General features: G+C 42.4%; 1 pseudogene; it reads right to left on the bottom strand.

Annotated features, from left to right (window-relative positions):
• Positions 1–505: 505 nt before the first annotated feature.
• LOC110295473 (protein MIS12 homolog) lies at positions 506–1,267 on the bottom strand (annotated as a pseudogene).
• Between the last annotated feature and the right edge of the window lie 6,894 nt (positions 1,268–8,161).

The raw sequence follows: 8,161 nt of genomic DNA, 5'->3' as shown, positions 1-8,161 counted from the left end.
TATTTTCTTCGCCTAGAGTGATCTCATATGTGAGAGACTAACACCTTCTAGGCTTGACTTGAATCTTACATTATCAATGGGACATGCCCCTTTAATACTGCACTATACGTCATCCCATATCCTTGACCTCCTCTGCTGTGCCCTTTGATTTCCTTCCCCTTCTTCCCACTCCTCTTTCTGCTTCTCTCCAGTGTGGCGTGTTAAATCCTGAGACAGCCACATGCTGAGCATACTCTACCACTGAGCTATGTCCTCAGCCTGGCTCTATTAGTCCCTGATGTAACTCATGGTTATACTCAATGAATACACAGACCAGGGACAGCAAAAATGAGCAGAAACATCCAGTTCCATGAGGATTCTATTCCCTCCTGAAATCATACTAAACATACCTAACAGCAAAATGATTGCAATCCCAAAAGAACTGGAGGCTTTACCAGATGTGAGGGCGATCAACCCAAGTTTCAGAGGGAGAAAAGCAAATGAACATAAGCTCTGCTTCAGAGGTCTCAACTGCAGCCTGCGATTTAGAAGATCTGCTGATTTGCTTTGTATAACCTAGGACAGGAGGGGAACGTGGCCCCAAAAGACCTAAACGTAAGAGTAAATAAACAAAGAAAAGCTATCTATTTCCATGCTCTCTTTTCATTACTGAGAAATCACTGTGTTTCCAGTCTCCTGCTTTCTTTTTCTACATTGTCTCTAATGCTCTGAAGTTTTCTGCAGCTCTGGACCAGGGATGCCAAACGCTCCCTAAAGTTACTAGTTCCTTGATATCTGCCGATGTTTTCAAGCTCATCAAAGAAAGTCAAGGTTTCTGAGTTTGGCCTTAACAGTTTTCTGCTCCTCTAATTCTGCAAGAAGGGTCTGCTCAGTGCATAATTCAACCTTGTATTTCTCCTGTAACTCTTTGATTTTCTGTTTGAGAAGCTGGAGTTTTTCTTCACTGAAAGGATTCGTCTCCTGACACTTGTCTTCGGGAAGCAGGATGTTTGGGGGGAATACACAAAATCGACTGCAAAATCAGCTGCTCCATTTTGCCGGAAAGGTTATCGATGCGTCCTTTCATGAAGCAAAGAAACTTCTCAGTGCATTTTCGAGTCTGGACAGGGGCGATCTCACAGTTTGGAATGTCCTCCAGCTTCTTTAGGACAACCTGTTCAACAGCCTGCATAACTTCACACAGGTGGTCTTGAAATGCTACGTAGATCCTCAGCAGGCAAGTCTGTGGTGTGAAGCCAAAGAACTGGGCCTCATAGAACATCGGATCCATAGACTTCCTGCTTTATTTTGCGCTCTCAGCTGTGAAAACCTCTGAAGACAATTTCTTGCCGTGTCGCCTATGGGTTGGCCTCAAACTCTTTCATTTGTGACAGGGTCTCATGTAGCTGAAGCTGGCCTCAAACTTGGAATGTAGCTTAGGATGGTCTTGAACTTTTGATCCTTCTGCTTCTACCACCAGAATGCTGGGATCTGAACACTTCTGCCACGATCAGGGTAGTCTTTGCTTCAGCCCAATCTATTTTCTTTCCTTCAAGTAGGCACGCAGTGGGTGCAGATCCCAGAGCCAGTTCGAATCCACATCCCTGAAGAACCTCCTCCGCTTTCCCTTTTATCTACATCTCTTCTCTGCTAAACTAGATAGAGTTCCTGCGGCTGAAGATGAACATGGTCGGTCCCCACACCTTCTCGACGAATGTAATGGACTTCAGAGACTACGACCGCCACAGACAAGGCCCAGAAACCGCAGAATCAGAAGCACTTCCTTCAGCTACAGCTCCCGTACCACCCCGCTGCCGCGATGCATGCCGGGAACTCTAGGTCTCCACACCCAGGAGGGCCAGACCTGAGCGATTCAATACAGAATGCTCTGCTGCCCCAACGCCACTACCTCCGGTCCCGCCCTTTCTGCCCCTCCTCAGAGAGCACACAGCCCCTACCGAAGCGACCCCAGGAGTGATGGATTCCGCCACACACCAGCTTCCTGCCACTTCCTTCAAACTACGCTGAGCTGCTGGAAGAAGGCGGCAACACCGGCTCCTCGGAATCGGAAGACACCATTCCTACCGGATTAAGTCTGACTCTAATGAGCTCAATTAACAGTAATTACTCCTGTCAAGAACCTATCTCTAAATATAGTTGAATCGGGGCTAGGACTTCCACTGTGAATTTGGGGAGATCACAACACATCCATAACAATGAGTGGAACAGACCTCTGCTGTGAAGGATTTGCTCCTGGAGAGGACGTGAACATGTGGGCACAGGTGTAGAAACTAGGTGTCTCAATGAAAGAGTGTACAGTAGGGTGGATGTACAACATAGATATGACAGGGCCTCTGACAACAAGCCCTGTGTATAGGACTCGATCTGCTAGGTCCAAGTCCTAATTCTAATTCATTCTTCTCCATTTCAGATGTAGGAGTCCCTGAAAACCCAAGTACTTAGTAGTGACGAATAGGAACATACAGACTATTCCATGCAGGTTGTTACTTTAATTCTCTACAGACCTCCACTCCTCCTTTGATTTCAGGAGCAACCTAGTCTCAAAGGAAAGCAAGATAGCTTTGTTCGTGCGCTCTCTGCTTATAAACTAAAAAATGCATAAATAAAAGGAGCAGCTCTGAACTCTTAGGGAGAATCAGAAATAGTATGGGATCCTTACGTATCGATTACCTTTAAACTCTAAATCAGAATTATCTATATATACTTTTAGCCACGGTGGTCTGACTGTGCCCCTCAGAATTCATGTTCAAATCTAGTCCTTAGATAGGCAAGATGTCTTAGCAGATAAGGGTGCTGGGCCTGATGATCTGAGTTGGATCCCCAGGACCTGCATGGTAAAAGGAAAGAACCAGCTACTGCATGCTGCCCTCTGACCTCCTCTTCACACTCACACTGTGGCATGCATGCGCTCACACATGTACACAAACTAACAGAATGAATGAATGAATGAATGAATAAAAAATATTTTTAAAGCTTAAAAGGAATCTAATCTTTTAGTAGGTAATATTAAGAGATGAGGGCCTCTACACCATGAACAAATCATTAGGGTTCTGCTGCCAAGAATAGAATTAGTGTCCTTTAAAAAGAGGTCTGAGAGATACCCTTACCCCTTACCCCAACTGAGAACACAGCTCCAGCACACTACCTATGAAACCGAAAGGGACTCTCACCAGACAACAGCTCTGCCAGCACCTCAGTCTTGGACTCTCTGGCCTCCAGATCTAGAAACAATAGGTTTGTGTTGCTTACTAAGAACCCTGTCTAATATATCTGGTGGCAGTGGCCTGGTCTAAGACATCAGCAGAGGAGAATGAGCTTGGACTGGGTGACTCACTGGGGTCACATGGTAGAAAATGGAAAATCTGCATTGATCTGAGCTAAATGTTTCCAATGCCCAGGCTGATTTGTAGTGCCAGGAAGTCCAGGTCCTCTGCCCTCCCTGATGTCTCAATTGAGTCTACATTTTAAAGCCTCTGAACCCACTTTCAGGTTCCCTCAAATGTATTTCTGCACATAAATAAATAAATAAAACACAAAACATGTATTTCTGCCTTAATACATTTTGTTTTGTTTCTGAGCATTTTTACCTGTAATATCACCTAAATTTTATTCTTATTCCTTTTTGCTGTCTGGCTCTACAAGGTTCTGTTTAGTCTTGTACCTTGCTTTTTTATTTTATTTCCAGTTTCTCTGTCTTTATGATTTTTTACCCATGCCTGCCTTGCATGGCAACTTGGAGCTGAGTTTCATTCTAGAGGGATTAAAAAAAAGAAAGAGAAATTTGATTAAGCCCTGTGTGCCTTAAAAAGTTTCAGATATTTGACTAACACATGTTTATGAGCTATCTTTCATATACTGTACTGTCCTAAACAAAGGACCCAGCCACAAACTGGGCAGACAAGCCACCAGATCTTATAGTGCTTGAACTCTGCAATGGAAAGAACTGCAAATAGACACCCTTTTCAAATATGAAATAGTTTAAATACTCCTGGCTGTTTGGGTAGGAAAGACACATGGTGTCAAGGTGCTGTATCTGAGATGAGGATGGGGTGGCCAGGGACATCGGTGACAGTCAATAAGGCCAGATCAAGCTTCTGTAGTCATTAACATCCTTCTAGCTGTTTTCTGTTACTGTGCTAAATGCCACAGTCAAAAGCAGCCTATTAGAAGAAAGGGTTGGTTTCCAGGTGACAATCCATCAGGGAGGGAAGTCAGGGCAGAAACTCAAGGCAGGAGTCTGAAAGCAAAAGGCATGAAGGAATGCTACTAAGTGGCTCACTCTCTGGCTCTCTCGTTGGCTTATGCTTGGCTTGCCTTTGTATATAGCCCAGAACAGCCTAGGATACTGCTGCCCACATTGGCCAGGGCCCTCCTACCTCAATCAGTCACCAAGACCATTCCTCAGACCAACCCGATTTAGGCAACTCCTCAACTGAGGCGTCTCCTGTGATGACTCTAAGCTATGTCAAGTTAACAATTAACCCTAAAACAAGCATCAAATTATATTCATCATTCAAATAATTACTAAACTCACAGGAATAATTATTGCTTGTGTAAATATGTAAAAAAAGGTGAAGGAAATGAAGTCCCAGTTGCAGGTCGGGAGAGCTTTGGTGTCTGAGAGATGTGATTCGAATACACTGGTCACTTAATGCTCCCTGTCCAACAGGTGCTTGTGGGCCAAGAGATTTCTTTGCAGACGCCTACACAGAAACTATGAGTCTTTGAAACTGCAAGCTCTATGTAGACATTTCCTCCTGTCAGTCAGCAGGACAACTCGAGAGGGCCCAGCACTGCTGAGACTCTGCCACCATCTTGAAAACTTTAAAATGGTTGCTCGGTGAGCATTTACATGTATAAAGCACCTCATTATGTCTAAATGATGCTGACTTCTGATTGCAACTTGCATCTCGATTGCTACATCCTTTCTTTCACGTGATATTTTCCTTTCAACTAATTTTTGCTTATTTTTAGTTGCACGATTTCACATCTCACTAACCTCAGTTCATTCATTAAGATAGTAATCATCAAAACTCATAGCTGAAATTTCCAATTATGTTCCTGTGGAAACAAATTGTTCCTTGATGATAATACAAGCTAGAATTTCAGAGTAGATGGCTGTAAAGACAGCTGGTTTAAAAAAATATGTATCAGGGTGTCATATGATATTTACAAACAGCTATATTTGTTATGATGTGGCCAAGTTACCGGAACCATCCACTGGGTTTTGTTTTGTATTGTTTCTTGTTTTATTTTCTTGTATTTTTTCTCCAGATGACTCAGGGTAGATGAAGCCAAGAAACTGTTTGACTTGTAAATTTTTTTAGCTTTAGATATCTATCACCAGCACAAGGCACTGCCCGTCTTAAAGTATTCGGTCACCTCAGTGTTCTCAGTGTTTTGTGACTTTAACCTTGATTGTAACCTCTGCCCTTTAAAATGAACTCCCGAGTTTTAAATACAAAATGGAAATACTTAGGAAAGCATAAAACAAACAATCAAGATGTTAATGACTTTATTGATTACATGGAATGTTCCTTCCTTGTAAGGCCAAGCAAAGGAAAATGCGGAGCTGAATGGAAAATCAAACTCTTAGAGACCACGCATCACCTGATAGCACAGCCGGTGATTTCAGGAGACCTAGAGAGAGTATCACCAATTCTCTCTTCCTGTAAAATTAGGTTTGTTTGAAGGAGTCATGCCAGCCCAACTGGCCCTGGGCTTGAAGGATGTGAGACAAGTGATATTTTGGATCCAGGGACTTCTGAAAGTGTCAACTGGTGCCCTGTGCTGTGGCAGAGACCCAGATATCACTCAGAGCATCTGAGTCTCATGCTTGTCTTGCTGAGAAACTAGGAGTATACATAATTGTATCACCAAATTGTCGTCGCCAAATGGCATGATATGGCTAGACAAGATGATCTCTAAAATAATCTCAAGAACTAGTGGCATTATCTGTAATCCTGCTGGTTGGGAATCCTCAGGTAGAAAGATGGTGAGTTCAAAGTTAGCATGAGTTACATAACCAGTTTGAGGTTGGAACTGCAATGGGGATCTCTAAGTCAAAAAGAAAAAGAAATCCATGATGATATGAAGCTACTACAGGGCCCAACAGCTCAATGATGCTGTGTTTCATGGAGGAAGATATTTCATAATGTAGTAAAAATTGTATTAACAAAAATCAGATAACTTTTTCATAATTCTGCTATATATTAATTTTTGGTATACCAAATATGAATATACTGTATTTATACTGAATATAAATGATTAAACTCAAGAACTAATGATTGATATAGGAATGAAAAGTAGTGATTACATCATGGCAAACAAACATCTTGACAGGTACTGATAGAAATGGGACTGTCTACACTGCTCCAATGAAGTTCAGTTATATTTATGGCACAATAACAAGGCCACAAAGCAAAGGACCCTTGGTGTGTGTCTAAATTATAATACATTTAAAGAGACTTTCTGGGTCAACCTGGTTCTTTGTTTTCACACTGTCAACTTCTCTGATTACTAAAACATGTGAGCCTTGTGGTTTTAACTCCAGAATGGTCCAGAATTCCTCTTGGTTTAGCTTCTTATCTATAAAAGGCTCAACAACATGAGTATATGAGGTTCCCCCAATTGCTGACATCCTGAGAATCTATATTTTTGGATAATTTTGAAATATACACTAATTAATTCATTTCAACCAACCTAAGAAGTGCCTGCTGCCAGCTATGCAGATCTAGAGAGAAAAAGGTGTACCTTGCCAGCAAGCAAAGTGGCTTCCTAAACACAAAAGCTGTTTGGAGAATATCACAAAAGAACATTTTCAAGTCCCGTGCTCAGAAAACCTCTCCTGCTGACTGACGTGCAGAATTTGAGATTCATCTGTTTAACTTAGGACCTCATTTTCTGGAGAAATTACGAGTGCCTCTGGAAAGGTCACACATTCAACACTGTCGGTAATTTTTGCCTTTGTTTGAATAATATTGTTTTTTCCATTTGACCCTGTCTTCCGTGAAGGATCTCACGCTGTTTACTGGGAATGAGTTAAGCAAATGCATTCCTGAGATCAGATCCGATGAAAGCCCATGGGAGCCAAGGGAGGATGTAGGAAAGAGGACACCATCAAGCAAAGCTGTCTGTAAACTGCAGAAGACTAAGAAATAGTAGAGATCCTGCTAACAACAGGGGAGGCTGGGTAAAGAGACAAACCCCACCCACTTGCCAGTGATTCAGCGTCCATTCTGACAACAAATCTAATCAGTCCTCATTCCCCTTAGGGGACCTAGTGCTCCTCCTTGTCTTACTCTTTGGACATGTTATTAAAAAGAAATCCATTTGCAATCTCTTTTCTTTCTTGTTCACATTGCTTTATTTCCTGAGCAGCATGAAATCGTGCTAGCTCGAGCATCATCTGGTCCAGGGCTCTCACCATCTCATGATCTCTCTCTTTCCAGGAAGTGCAAAGATTCTCTCTGTGTCTTTGCAGAAATAGGTATTAGGTGCAGGAAGTGGGAAATGACTTCACATTGCCAGTACTGACTGGAAGGAGACCGACTGCTCTGGAACAGTCAGCTGAGTCATGGCCCATTTCTGAAAGATGCAAGCATTTGGCAAAGATGAAAGCGTCAGGAAGTGAAAGTCCGAGAGTAACTTCCAACTGTTTTCAAACTACTCGTGGCCACACCCTGAAGGGAAAAGGACCCTCCTTCTCTAAGTAGCTGTCACTTGCCAAGAGCTCCTAAGCAAGGGGTGAGAATTCAGGACCACCTCCCCACTCAATGCTGAGACTGTCTGACTTCAGCATCTCATAGGGTTTGTGCATGCTCTTACTCTATCACTATGAGTCCATATGTGTACCTGCAGTATTGTGTCCAGGGAATTCTGTTTCCTTATTGCCGTCTACCTTCTCTGGCTCTTACAGTCTTTCCACCCCCATGATCCCAGTGTCTTCAGAAAAGGAAATATATATATATATATATATATATATATATATATATATATTCCCATTTAGGGCTAAGTATTTCACAGTTTCTTATCTTCTGCACATTGACCACTTGTGCATCTCTGTGTTATTCACTTGGGAGTGGGGTGCTCTCTGGTGAGATTTGAGAAATGTACTTATATATAGTGTCTTAGTAATTTTCCTATTGCTGTGATAAGACAT

This window comes from Mus caroli, unplaced genomic scaffold (genome assembly GCF_978045245.1).
Source record: "Mus caroli unplaced genomic scaffold, Mus_caroli_1 scaffold_4, whole genome shotgun sequence".
Lineage (NCBI taxonomy): Eukaryota > Metazoa > Chordata > Mammalia > Rodentia > Muridae > Mus > Mus caroli.
This window is presented reverse-complemented; position numbering and strand designations above follow the sequence as displayed.